This window comes from Panulirus ornatus, chromosome 33, assembly GCF_036320965.1.
Source record: "Panulirus ornatus isolate Po-2019 chromosome 33, ASM3632096v1, whole genome shotgun sequence".
NCBI classification, from domain to species: Eukaryota; Metazoa; Arthropoda; class Malacostraca; order Decapoda; family Palinuridae; genus Panulirus; species Panulirus ornatus.
In genome coordinates this window covers 21,097,984-21,113,158 of record NC_092256.1, presented here as the reverse complement: position 1 = coordinate 21,113,158, position 15,175 = coordinate 21,097,984, and the positions used below count along the sequence as shown (strand labels likewise).

The window sequence follows — 15,175 nt, the reverse complement described above, 5'->3', positions numbered from 1 at the left end:
ATTATTAACCAATATCATCTTTTTCCAAATATCATCAACTGTTATCAAAAGTATATAATTGTCAGTGGTATTTTGATATGCAAAGGTAACATCAGGTACCTTTTTGGTGAGATGTGTAAGACTAGATAGATGGCAAATGTCAATTTCACACACACACACACACATCTAATATCTCACAGTTTTGAAGAAAATGCAAATAGCTTGAATTATGAGATCAAAGCTAACTAGAACATTTAATTATTGCTCCATGAGTGCAAAAGAATAGTATAAAAAGACTAAAAGGTGAGTAAAAATCCCTAATTATTGCCGAACAAGCACGAAAAAACTATATGTAATTTTCCTTCCAGTGTGAACTAGGAAAAAAATAGGAAAAAAAAAAAGTATCGCTCTTTCATGATAAGCAGGTGATTGTATGATGTACATCCTAACGTTCTGTAAATACGAAGACCGATGAGAGGTTTAGGAGGAAGTAAATGAGACGAAAAACAACAACAAAAAAATCCATCGGAAATTTACATCATCCTTCCATACACTTGAAGTGACCTCGCTACCCACTGCATCCTGATGGAGGCGTGGCCGTGTGCTCACGGGCGCGAGTGTTGCTCCTCTGAGCAGGCGCCAGGATTACGAGTGGGCGGAGCCGCCTGGCACGCGAGCTTGTACCCCGAGCTGACCGAAGTTCCTCACCCCACCAGTGTCCCAACGGAGCTTGGTGAGGCTGGGTCTCAGATACCGTGCTGCCCGGTCTGGTTGGCTGGCCCGCTCACTTACCTTAACCTGTTCTCGTCAACAAACGTACCCCTTATTCCCTGCCTCAGGCTGAGCAGGATGGGTTAGCTCCTCGCTGCAGTGTTGCAAAAGGAAAAAAAAAGTTTGATAATGATCCTGTGCTATTATGTTACTAAAGTCATGATGGATACTTTCGAAAATGATTCATACGGATGATGGCGTTGTGTTGTTCATCACTTCAACTATCATTTCAGTTCGCAGTCGCTGGTAAACAACAGTTCTGAAACTATCTGTGCTATAAAATGGACAGGAACTGATAATGAGATAGTAAAATATATATCTCTTTGCTGCTATTTGTTTGATTACCGATTGTAAACAACATTAGGTAAAACTGAGAACATAGAAATATACAAGAACGGCAGATGGCGAAGTTGTAAAATTCGGCTAATGTTTAATGCCGTTTGTGAATGACATTTGTTACAAGTGTGTGTCTGTGTGTACTGGACATAGACTCCCTTCGTAGACGAAGAAAACACAGAAACATAGGTCAAATACCTCCAGTGTCACCATCTGTTTAGCGTGAGGGTAGTGCCAAGTTTTGCACAAGTTTTTGTCAGTGTCACGAGGATACGCTACACAGTGCTAATTAAACAGAAGCGTCAACGTGAAGATATAATTCGTTCACTTTTCGACATAGAAAAGAAAAGTTCTCTTGTGATTATAAGTGTGTGGTGATGATAAGTAACGTAACATTTCTACCATCTACCTTTGACCTAGTGTTTTGGTATCCGTGAAAAAACAGTGGTGGGGGGTGCCAAACTTGTCGACCCCCACACGACAACAAAAGAGGAGATACGTCACAGCAATAGTGCTGCCAGTGTTGCGACTGACACTTACCACAATTCGCAACACATCCACTCGAGCCTGCGGCTGACGCTCTGACCTCCTGACCCGGAAACTCTCTATGTTGCAACTCAGTCAGAGGATTGTCTTCTGAAAGTCGACGATTTTCAAAGACATTTTTGAGTCTCATAATTGACTTGTTTCCCGTGGGTGGAAGTAAACCTTATGGGAAGACTGACTTTATCTTTGGTCTATGTCAACATAAATTCTGATGCAAAGAAAATGCTTTTTTCTCCCAAATAAAGATTTACATTGTAAATGAACTGTATACGTGGAGACTTTAAAGCAGCATCATTTACATAGATCAGAGAAAAGTAGAAAATATAGCCAAGGTGTTTCTGTATCTTTAAACAGTCCCTTGATATAGAAGATCGCTGACAGTGGCAAGCAGATATACAGGAAACTAATCATCAAAATGCGTTGTGAGAGCTAAGCTCAGTTTCCTCAAATCTTAGAACAGTAGTTTTATACAAGCTGCCCCGCACTCCTCAGTGAGGTTTTTCAGGAACGTATGTCATCTCACTAACTGCGTAATTACTTCCTGGTGAATAATTAATGACTTGGATTCTCCAGCTGGCATAGTGATTGGTTCCTGATGGCTCTTAATCATCTAGATTAATTAGATCCTATATTGATTCCCATTAGATCTCAAACTACCTTACTCTGCCAACTACCTTAATGACTTCATGAAATTGATAGACAGATCACTCACTCTACCCACGCATAGTCATCACTCACTCTACTCACGCACAGTCATCACTCACTCTACCCACGTACAATCAGTCCTTAAGTTCCCTGACTCCGCGTACTGAACTGCCTTCAAGTGTTGGTGGCTTCAGCCGCTCCTCCCTGAAGCGAATCAGGTGTTTGCTGAAGCCCCAACCAGTGACTTAGGAAATCAGCGCAGCAGCGCATAGTTCACCCGTCACACACGGTAAGTGCACTTAGACGCAGTTGCGCTTAGTTATCTTTTTCCTGTGTCATGACGCAACGGTATAGGCAGTACGGTGCACATGCTGGTCTATGTGTGGGAAGGACGAGGTTAAAGAGCGGTGTTTTTATTTGATTTGGTATGTGGGATTTACCTTTTAAATGTTTCCTATTTGTACGGTACTAGTAGAGTGTTGATATATATATATATATATATATATATATATATATATATATATATATATATATATATATATATATATATATATATATATATATATATATATATATATATATACATATATATATATATATATATATATATATATATATATATATATATATATATATATATATATATATATATATATATATATATATATATATGTATATATATGTAGAGTATATATTTTGAAATTTCTCCATATATGAGTGTGTATGATCTTTTTTGCGTTTGTCTCGTGTGTGTGTGTGTGTGTGTGTGTGTGTGTGTGTGTGTGTGTGTGTGTATACCTCCAACTGCTCCTTTAGTATGTTTAGTTTTCACCTATAGAATCCTGGATCAGCAAAATATAACATGACATTTTACCCCTGAGGGTCTCAAGGCTAAAGTAACAATGATAGTACGTGTCTGTTTCTTACCTTGAGTCTGTATACCCCTGACGTGTTTCTGTTGATGTGACGTACGACGTAATATCCTGCTCGTCCGATGGTGTTCTCTATTGGACATTCTTGTGAAAAAAATGGAGGGATGATAGAAGATAGGAAAGAGATTTTAATCAGGCTCTGGAAAATTGTTCATATCGGTGGTTGGGCATTAGAAAGAATCCAAAGATAATATGCAGATAGACTGATATGGTAACATAGATAGATAGATAGATAGATAGATAGATAGATAAATGATAGATAGACATATGATAGATAGATAGATAGATAGATGATAGATAGATAGATATATAGATAGATAGATAGGTAGATAGGCCGACAGATAAATAGATTTTTATAACGCTGTGGCGATGTACTGATTGCCCATAAAATAGTTTTTGTAGCAATAAAGGAAATGTTTGAACTAATGGAAATACCACACCACCACGTTCCAGAATTTGTAACTGTTCATGATTAAGCAATTAAGCAGTGAGTACGTTCAAATACTTTGCAATTACGATTTTAAAAGTAAAAGTAATAAAGAAAAAGAAAAACTTAATTTCTTGTCTTTAGAGACAAGCCAACTCACAGATCGGACGAGAGCGACGTTTTCAGCACTCATATGATAATGAATTTCGCACCCATTGTACTGTCACTTCCAAGTTAATAACGTTCTTCACTCCACAATTTTCGAGTGACGAAACTCTTTTTTTCACATTATAGAAAGGAAAAAATTCTGTTTTCAGTAAATCAAACATCTGATTTTGAACTGAGATTGAGAGGAAAGCAGGAAACGAAATACTTGCCACTTCCATGTATAGATTTCTACATGAAAGTACGTAATGAGTGTGTCTTAGAATGTATAATACTGTCTTAGAATGTATAATACAAAGTACATAATGAATGAGTCTCTGAGATGTATGATATGAAGTACATAATGAGTGTGTCTTTGAAATATATAATACGAAGTACATAATGAATGAGTCTCAGAGATGCATAATACGATGTATAATACCAGTGGTGAGAACTTAGTCAGATATATACCACACAGTAAAGGGGGTTTGATGGGCCAGCTACGTAATAAACAAAATGCTTGGAATTGATGAGTCTCTCGCATGCGCTTTTTTAACTAGCGTGATGATGGAATTCCCACATTATCCAAGGAAACTTTCTCCGTGTCTGTTGATATCAGAAGGGAAACGACATACATTGAGATGACAGACTTTAAAAACGAGTTTTCTCCTATCAGCGATCTTGACTTCATGATAAAAAAAACAGCCGTATGCAATCTATTTTCCCCCTGGGTCTGACTGGAGTTGGTACACATACATGAGGTTGGTGGGCGAAGCCAGTTATTGGAGCTGCCATGACATATTGAGGAGTGCGAATCAGGTTAAACCAACACAACCCCCAACCCGTCTCTCATGGACGGGAAGATTATATTTACTCTCGTGGATTTCTGAGCTGAATACTTCAAGATAATGCACCAGTGAATATATATATATATATATATATATATATATATATATATATATATATATATATATATATATATATATATATATATACATATATATATATATATATATATATATATATATATATATATATATATATATATATATATATATATATATATATATATATATAACAGTTGTGTTCTGGGTATTTTTTGGATGATATTGTGGTTATTTTGGTACACATCATGGGAAGATATATTGCCAATGTTATGGACAATTTTCGGATAACAAATCGATTGTTCCCTGGATGTCATTGGATCATATTTCGTTTAGAGTATTGTGCATTTTGCGGTGATGTATCGATCATACTGTGACGATTTTCAGGGATGTTTCGGTAATAGGTTCCACATCCTTGGGGAACATGTCGGTTATGCTGTGGATGTCTCGGAATAAGATGTCGCTAACTGTATTCCTCCTTCTGAATGATATATGCGGTGTTGATTGAATTTTTTTTTTTTCACTGAGAATTCTTCTGCTTGAATAACATTTCCGGGTAAGGTTTTGTTAAGTGTATGAATTATCTCGGATTATCTACTTAACTCTTAAAATGTCAAGATAATTCAATTCTGTAACTCGTAATCATTATATAGACTCATTATTTTTGGATATACTATATGGCAATCATGTGAACCTCGTGATTTTCTTATCTCAGATGTTCTTAGCAGATCACATGACATGGGATAGATTGGCTGAGTCGATCATATTTCTTTTCGATATTTTCACTATTTTCTTGTTTTTTTCTGTGCTTAAGGTTCTTGTCACGGTCATAAGTCTCCATCGAGGGTATGCCTTATATAAAACAATAAAGGCTGATGAGACACAGAGGTAAAGAAAAATGAACAAGAAGAATCTAAGAGATTTACGAAATTTGGAAAACCAAGTGATAGTGGCAAGTCGTAGTTGTTAGGAGAGTCGTGAGAAGGTACAGAGTTCTCTCAGAAAACCTCTGAATCAGTCAGTAAGAACCCCTCCTGCAGGCACTACCCACCATCCTTCAGCTGTCCATTTCGAAGTGCCGACCTGCCAGGTTCTTGCTTTTCCACCATCTCTATTATTCCATCCTCTTTCCAAGCCTTCCAGCTGGTCTCCTGCCCTCAGGCTCTTAACACTATCAACCTAGAATCTCCCCTCATTGTTCATGCAATCCAGATCTCAATATATATATATATATATATATATATATATATATATATATATATATATATATATATATATATATATATATATATATATATATATATATATATATATATATATATATATATATATATATATATATATAATACATTTTACAGAGATAGACAGATGTCAGAACTTGCAATCAGTAACAATACGACAATACGAAACCCCTTGAATCCAAATTCTCTTTATATCCAACCTTCGACTGAGTTATTAAATCATAAAACCATTTACTCCATTGTCAGTTTATACTCTTATTGATAATACATTTCTTTTTCATTGTGTGAGATTATACGTTGATGATGAAAACGATCGTTAAGTTTTTATAATGAAGCTTTGCATATACTGGTTTATAAAAAGAATATAAAGGTGTGTGAGAAGGTCGGAGGCCAAAGGTCACTCTTTAAGTGAGAACGAGAGCAATTATTTCTCAAGTGTGTTTATGTGAGTGTGTGTGTTTTCATTACCATACGTATGCGATTGCGTGAGTGTGTGTATATCTCTCTTCGTATATGTATGAGTGTGTGTGTGTTTGACGCGTGTATTTGTTTTTTTTTTTATCTGTGTGTGTGTCTGGCAGTTGGTGTGTGTATTTGAGAATATATATCTTTCTGTGTGTGTGTGCAAGGGTATGCCTATGTAGGACATGTGTAAATTTCCACATATGTTCTAAAAAGAGTCACCTCATTTACAAGTGTTGGCCACCCATCACTGAGCAAAAGATTAAGGCAACTTTATAACCAGTTTACCGCACGATTAAACCAAAATTGGCAACAAATTGCAGAAAAATAATAATGAAGAGCATGTGGGTAATGGATGCAGAAATTGCTTCCGGGGTAACTCATTAAAAGGGGGTATCTAAGTGCAGCAAATATGTCTAGAAATCACTCAAAATTCGCACAGAATATCATATATATATATATATATATATATATATATATATATATATATATATATATATATACATATTGTCAGATCAGTGTGCATACTCATCCTTGTCATACACACCTGAACGGGCAAGCTATTATTGTGAGTGGTTGTCGGCGTCGAGTGGAAATGGGATGAAAAATAATCTGAAAGGAACCTGACCGGTAAATTGCAGTGAGAGTCATGACACAGCGAAGCTGTACACTGCTGCTCACATATGGCTTGAATTTATGTTTTCACATACATGCATAAAAGTTGACATACATACATACATACATACATACATACATACATACATACATACATACATATATGCATAGGCACGAGAGACAGACAGACAGACAGACAGACATACAAACAAATAGACAGTGTATTGAAGTGGCCTTTAATAATCATAATCAGTATGCATGCCAATACAATAACATTTTTCACATAAAAGATGCTGCTGCTGCTGCTGCTGCTGCTGCCATCATTTTCAGCACATTTTCATCAAAATTATTCTATAAATCATCTATGCTTTTTCAAGACCGCATATTGATATTTCGTATCTGTCATAAAGACGTCAAGATTTAGAGCACGATGCTGGTAGAGCTCCATTCTGAATGGGTGAATTATGGGAAATTTGCACATTTGGTGCTTACAGAACATCTAATTCTCTTCACGGGCCGTTTACAATGCACACTGCTTTGACAGAAGGTTTTTATTGGCTTTTATAATAGGTTGTCAATGGATTTTTATAGAACATAGAATAGCTTTTATAGAAGGGATCAAATGGCTTTGATACAATTATTTCATGGCTATAAAGCACATCGTAAACAGCCTCGACAGAACGAATTAAATGGCTTTCATAGAACTTTGTATATACCTTTTGCAAAGTGCTTCTGGAGGCATTGATAGGACAATGTAAATGGCTTTAATGGAATGCTGTAAACGGTTGTGATAGAACGCATTGAATGGTGGTGCCTTTTAGAAGGTAAAGGCCGGGAGAAAGGTCATGTACCAAAGTAACCCTTCACCTTTTTACCTCATAACTAAGACAGACCCGCATTAAGTTGTGGACAAGACAAGCGCCAATCATGTGACACTTGAGCAGCGTGAGGGAAGAGAGATCTGTCATGTGGTTTAGTGAAGATGGCAATACAGTGAAAGAGAGAGACAAACAGGCAGACGGGCAGGTAGACAAACAGAAAAGACAGAGAGAAAATAGACAAAAGGACGCACCCTTGGACAGACAAACTGACATGCACACACACACACACACACACACACACACACACACACACACACACACACACACACACACACACACACACACACACACAGAAAAAGAGAGAGAGAGAGAGAGAGAGAGAGAGAGAGAGAGAGAGAGAGAGAGAGAGAGAGAGAGAGAGAGAGAGAGAGAGAGAGAGAGAGAGAGAGAGAGAGACTATAATGCCTTCGGCTCCACCATGGGTGAGAGACATCACACACCAGAAGCGTAACTGGTAATTGAATTACAGGAACTCTTTAAGTAATTTAATTTTGCATCCAACTCACAAAAGTTAGATTTTTCAATTACACCCTGACCCCAGAGACGGGATTTGAACATTTCTTTATTTCCTTTCTCTATCAGAGCAGCTCTGAGCCTTGAGCTCTGTTGTGATCAGTATGTAGTCTTAATGTAATCAGTGGCCATGGCGTAATCAGTAGTTCTGACCTAATCAGTAACCCGGGACGTAATCAGGAGCTCTAACGTAACCAGTATCCTTGAGATAATCCGTAGGCCAGACACAATCAGCAACCCTTTCGTAATCAATAGCCCGTCGTAATCAGTGGCTTTAATGTAATCAGTAATATTGTCATAATCAGCATCCCAGTATTAGTAAATAATCACAGATTAGAGCAAAGCAACTGAAATGAATTGCATTTATATCAGTTAAACTGATGATGAATAAATTACAATATCTCTTTTATATCTCATAGGGTTATGGAAAAAAAGATGAGATTGGTACATAAAGTGTAATGAGAGATTTGTAATCAGTGGTAAAATTGATTGGTCTCGCATCAGACAGCCCCTCGGGGCTAGGTTATCATCATACAGCCCCTGCAAGACTAGGTTATCATCACACAGTCCCTACAGGACTAAGTGATCATCACACGGCCGCGGCAGAACTAGGTAATCATCACATGGCTAGGTTGCAGATCATCAACACGGCTACTGGAGGATTCGGTTACCATCGATAGACCCTGCAGGTTTAGGTTATGGCCCCGGCAGGCCTAGGCTATCATCCGATGGGCCCCGCATGACGGCTATACAATCATCACTTGGCCCTACCATTACCAGATTAACATACTACAGCATAACAAACAGAACTGTAGAAGAGAGAAGACCTAATAAATCGTGAGGTAAACGTAAGCTAAGTTCCCATACCCAGTTCTGTAGATATAAGACTTCCAGAACAGAGCCATCGTAAAGTGTACGTAAGGTTAGGTAAAGACCCCAGATCCAGCAGTGTAGATAGAAGATCTCCGAAGAAGTAGTGAAGTATACGTAAAGTGAAAAGTGAATTATAATTCTCGCTGACGGTGATGTGAGGGAAGAGTGAAGCGCCATTAGAAGTTTACCCAAGTTTAGTTGCATGACTGGATCAGAACGGACAGTCGATAGCTACATGAGCCCCTCAGACCAAAACATGCTTCGTCAGTCACGTAGGAGAGTTCGTTAATGCTAAACGATATACCACTTTAGACGGAAGCGGTCACCTGCACTCACTACCGTAAACGTTTATGTGACATACAATCAGTTAGTGTTCTGAACCTAACATACTGCGGAAGATCTCGTGAAGCGTCATGAAGCATCTTGCTTGCATAAGTCTCTCGTGATTGCTAACACACGACCGCTAGAGAATAGCTCGTCTCCAAAATGATTCTCAATGGAACAAAAGTAAGCCAATATAATGATGTAAAAGCCTTCTTTACAAAGAGTCAAGATAGTTGTACAATTGGGTTATCAGTCCTTTTCCAGTTGATAAGAACCATGTAAAAGTCTGTGTGCATTTGATTGCCAGTGAAGTATTTCACAAAATCTCTTCGAATATTCTTCTCAGTTCTTTGTCATGTTGCATGAAAATAGCTGAATTATCTTCATACATTGAAAGTGGATTAACATTCCCGTTTTCCTTTGCTATAGACATCTATCTAAGAGAGGTGAAATGCTATCTATTCATCGTTAGCCTTACATCTATCTGAGTGTTGTTATACAAGTTAAGAAGAAAAAAGAAATCATTCTCTGCTTCTCACCCAACCAAACAATCCCTCCCTCAGGTAACAAACCTTCCACCCTCTGGTGAATACGTGTTTTCTCAGGCATGGCATGACACATGATATATGAATGTGTTCCTGCACAGTTCCCTCCACTACTGATTGCCTCCACCTTTCCTGTCGCTGGAGTAGCGAGAGAATAATTCATACACCAATCTTGGCCTGCCTGAGTAGTACTACCACCTGGTTAAGCTCCCCTTGCCCGGATCGCTCTCTTCCCCTCACTCACGCTGAGTTCTCCGTCGACATTCTAGTTGGAGAGGGATAGTTCCGTAGGACCTGATGATGGTGCTCGTATTTTGATTACATGTCAGTTCCATTGCCACACCGCCCTCGAGATCTGAAAGGAAAATATTTGTAGTCCTTCACGCAAGTATTCTACTGATTCTAAGTTAGCGGAGCCAAAGAGGAGGAGGAGGAGGAGGAGGAGGAGGAAAAAAATAAAAATATTGAGATGTGAAAAAATTTCGTTCTCTCATGATTAAACTTTGTTTGGAAAATTACCTGATGGAAGCGGTTTCTAGAGTAAATGATTAATTACGGTGATGAATTGCCCATTATAAGTCATCTTACTACAAGCTTACATATTACAAGCTTGTTGATAACTAATTAATAGATTAAGATTAATTACTGAATAGTTGCCAGGATTTTTGCCCTGCCTGAGGAGAATTTTTCTATAAGTGGTGTATAGACAAGTAACACGAACCTTATTATATATATGAATATATATACATTCCTTCTATATAACAGACGACGTTCGACTTTCACGATTGTTAAATCTGTCACTCGTCACTCACACACCATCATAGGATGCCAGGATCTCCTCGCTGTTATCCCTCACCTCCAAGAGAGTGAGTGGTCTTTCCACCTTTAAATATGATGTACAAACATAAGAATTCACTTTCGGTGCCGCTTCAAAGAGAATTCTTTCCCTCTGCTTAAACTTTCATAAGCTTTCAGCATTTCTGTCATAGTCTATTCTTCAGTTTAACTTAACACAGTTTTTCTTCTCTGAGAGAGAGAGAGAGAGAGAGAGAGAGAGAGAGAGAGAGAGAGAGAGAGAGAGAGAGAGAGAGAGAGAGAGAGAGAGAGAGAGAGAGAGAGAGAGAGAGAGAGAGAGAGAGAGAGAGAGAGAGAGAGGAGTGTGTAATTACCAACTTGTAATTATCTATCTGTACTGTAGGGGGAGGAAGTTTTATACTCGTGAGGCCCCCATCTCTTGAATATTATTTACTATCGTACAACGTTTTAAGCTTCTGTATACTGTTCACATGTACCTCGCCCTCGTTCAGGTATTTTCTTTCATTCATCCACCACCCTTATACTAGAACAGTATATTTTCACATCTTTTTCAACAAGTTTCTTTCTTAAGTTCACATTATGTCCTCTGGTTATTCTATATCCCTGGTCGCTGTCTGCATCATCATTCTAGTTAAAATAGACTCCTGGGCGTCTGTATCTGTGTGTGTGTCTGTGTGTGTGTGTGTGTGTGTGTGTGTGTGTGTGTGTGTGTGTGTGTGTGTGTATGTGTGTGTGTGTGTGTGTGTGTGATTAACATATTTTTTGTGATTACTCTTTGTGGGTTATAGGAGAGGGAGCTTTAAACTCATGTGGCTCGTCTCTTAACCTTGTGTATATGTACTATGCCTTTTAGTCCTTGCTTTGTATAAACATACTCACACACACCCCAGCCTAAGCTAGGTACTAATTTATCGATCAGCCATGAGGAGAGGATGAACATTTGGGTTGTGTGTGGGCCGACAACCACGCTAGGGATTCCAACCCATGTGGGTCTGACCCCGGGCGGGTCCTTGGGAACTCATAGTCAATAACGTTAACCATAACACCAAGGAAGACCGTGTACGTCTGTATATTTGCATGCATAGAACATGGCTCTCTATCTACATACCTACAGCTAATCTTTGAGTAGGTTATTTAAGTGAATTATCCTTACTATTGTTGGCTCATATAGTGGTCTGTACGAGCTCTCACAATTCTAATGCTCTCATGGGTAAGAACTGCAACCCGGATACGAGTGATCTCATGGGGCTGGAGGTGACGGTGAGGAGACTGGTGCAGTAGATATAGCTCGAATGACGGTGTCGTCTGAGGTCCGGGTGAAAGTTGGAGACTTTTGGAGGGGGTCAGCGTACTAAGCGCCTTATAATTGGTGGTGGATATACACACACGACTCCTCTCTCTCTCTCTCTCTCTCTCTCTCTCTCTCTCTCTCTCTCTCTCTCTCTCTCTCTCTCTCTCTCTCTCTCTCTCTCTCTCTCTCTCTCTCTCTCTCTCTCTCTCTCTCTCTCTCTCTCTCTCTCTCTCTCTCTCTCTCTCTCTCTCTCTCTCTCTTAATTTCCCCCCCTTACTCCAAGAGTATAATCAAAATATGATTTAATCTGCAGCACTTGCTGTGTTTGGTGACACGCTTATTCTGTTTTTGTGGTTAGGGAGCAGAGACACTAAAGGCAATTTCTGAAGATATCATCTGAGGAAGTGAGAGGTAAAGCTATACCTTAAAGCCCCACATAGCTTACCTAAGCTGCACAGAACTCGAGAAGAGAAGCTATGACATCAAATTCTAAGTTTTGGTAACTTCAGGGGAAAAAATGTGAATTCGAAAACCATTCTATTACATTTGAGAATTTCGTTTGGAAACCTTTCTTGAACGTCAGATAGAATCATACGAGTGTAACACTTTATGAATATTTAATAGTTTTCTTTTTTTCCTTTTTTCTTAGAACCAAAGGGAAACACGAGAAGAAGGGAAGGCATTCATGGTATTGTTCAGTTATAAATATAGAAATTTATTTTTCCGTCTTTGTAATATCATTAGGACTAAATTTCACAGAAAATTTGGTAGCAACTTGATGCAGTAGTTTCCTGTTTGAGAAAGTATTCAGTCAGATACTGAGGAAATAGTTAGGATCAGGGTTTTACTATGTTGGATTTGCCATGATATATTCACCCAGGAATTCCTTTCTTCTACAATCGTGCTACTTTATGTTTCCCCTGTGTAGAAAATGAAGCATTCATAGTTTTATGTTAATCATTTTTTCTCTCCAGTTGTCTCCAACACAACAGCATTCCTTCATTTTTGAACCAATCGATTTGAAACTTGGTTGGCATATACGTTGGGCCCTTATGCCTCGACATCTTTCTTTTATCATTCATATCTTTTATTTGGTTTTATGGAGTCACAGATGAAGCAACGCACTTCATCTTCACTTGATCCTTGCACGACACTTTGCCACGGTGAAGTACTTCCTTGGGTGTTGCTGATGATGATGAGTCTTGGCACAATGATATATAAGGTGTATATGGAGGAAGACTTACTGTATACGCTGCAACGTTCACTTGCGTCTCAATAGTTTGCTATGTTTCTTTTACAAACATTTCGCACCCTGCAGCAACTTGTTGATGTCTGTTTATAGATTGGTCTGAGTGAGGAAGTGGGTCGATAAAGTGTATGTGTATGAGGTTTCTGTGATTTACTATTCGTGTATTATGGAGAGAAGGTTTTACACCCGTGTACCATGTTTCAACCTCATAAGCAGATATCTTAACTCACTCCGGGTAATCCCTCTTACATGTTGCTAAAGCCACCAACACAGTCTAATAAGGATGATGGATCTCATGAGTTCCAGAAAAACAGACAGTAACTTAGGCGACTGTAATAGTACTTGCATGAGTGCGGGAGAAGCGGCAACACTGATGAGTACCTTGCAAGATCTTATATGATGTTGACGTTTTATCTGTGAAAAAGGAAAGGTCGATAATAGCACAAGTATCACTCGATGAATTAACTTTTTTTGAGCTGGTATCGATATTTAGCATTACAAGAGTCTTGATATACAGAGGAGCAATACGGCAGACTTAATCCCAGACAGAGTTGTAGGGGTGGAAGAGTTCAAAACCACCGTAGCCATAATAACGTAAGTTAAGGTAAGGTCCCACGCTAAGTTGTGGGTGTAAGGTAAGGTATACGTATTACATTGTGGAAAGCTGTATTTGCCCTTTCAAAATGGGCATAAACTGAAAGTACTTTTGATTATACCATAAGATTTATGCAAATGATCCAGCTCATAAGTAGGACATAGAAGCTTTAGATAACTAATAGGAACTAGGTGCTGGAATAGTAGCATTGATCATGATATATCACGCCTTATCCAGGGGAAAGGCATGGTCTTACTGGATTACCATCTCTCTCTCTCTCTCTCTCTCTCTCTCTCTCTCTCTCTCTCTCTCTCTCTCTCTCTTCTCTCTCTTCTCTCTCTCTCTTCTTCTTCTCTCTCTCTCTCTCTCTCTCTCTCTCTCTCTCTCTCTCTCTCTCTCTCAGGTCAGGCATTTTGACAAAGGAGATGCAGGTTCCTTTGTTTAATCCCGAGAAATATATTCTTTCTTTTGTATTTTCATTTTCCACCCAAGGAGCATGATGAAATTTAAACTATTTCTTTTTTCCTCATCTCGAAACTGCTAAAGAAAAAAGAGAGAATCATTCTATGAAAGGAGTAGCGCTCGTAAAGATACTCGTGTTGAGAAGAAAAGTATATGATAGAAAAAAAAATTTGTTCCCCTCTTGTCTGCTCAGTATTAATTTCACCAGTGACTATGATCCAAAGTATAAAGCTACAGAGAACGTTTTTCAGTTTTTTATATATAGCGAAGTAAGTTTAAACTTTCACACTTTTCCTTACACACGAATGACCACGTCGGCCCGGAAGGTGGGAACGCTAAAGGCTGGCGTTTTTTTGATGCAAATTTTGTGAAGAATTATGTTAAAAATGCAAGAGATTGTAATGACGATGGACATTTATCAATTCCATTTATTATGAAATAACAAGATCGACACGTACAAGCGCTGACAAAGTTAAACAGTCACTGAACGGATATACATATATATATATATATATATATATGTGTGTGTGTGTGTGTGTGTGTGTGTGTGTGTGTGTGTGTGATTGTGTTCGTGTGTATTGAATCTGGACTATATTCTTCTGTCACATGGTTGTGTGTTTTTAAAAATGTTTTGCTGAGAAACT

The 15,175-nt window shown here is 38.4% G+C and overlaps 1 protein-coding gene across 1 annotated transcript in view; it reads left to right on the top strand.

The window, feature by feature from the left end:
- Nucleotides 1–706: 706 nt before the first annotated feature.
- LOC139759572 (opioid-binding protein/cell adhesion molecule-like) overlaps nt 707–15,175 on the top strand; it is a 70,286-nt gene continuing 55,817 nt past the window's right edge. Inside the window, exon 1 of the mRNA XM_071681850.1 lies at nt 707–2,566. The gene's annotated coding sequence lies outside the window, so the exon portion shown is untranslated. The remainder of the gene's footprint in view (nt 2,567–15,175) is intronic.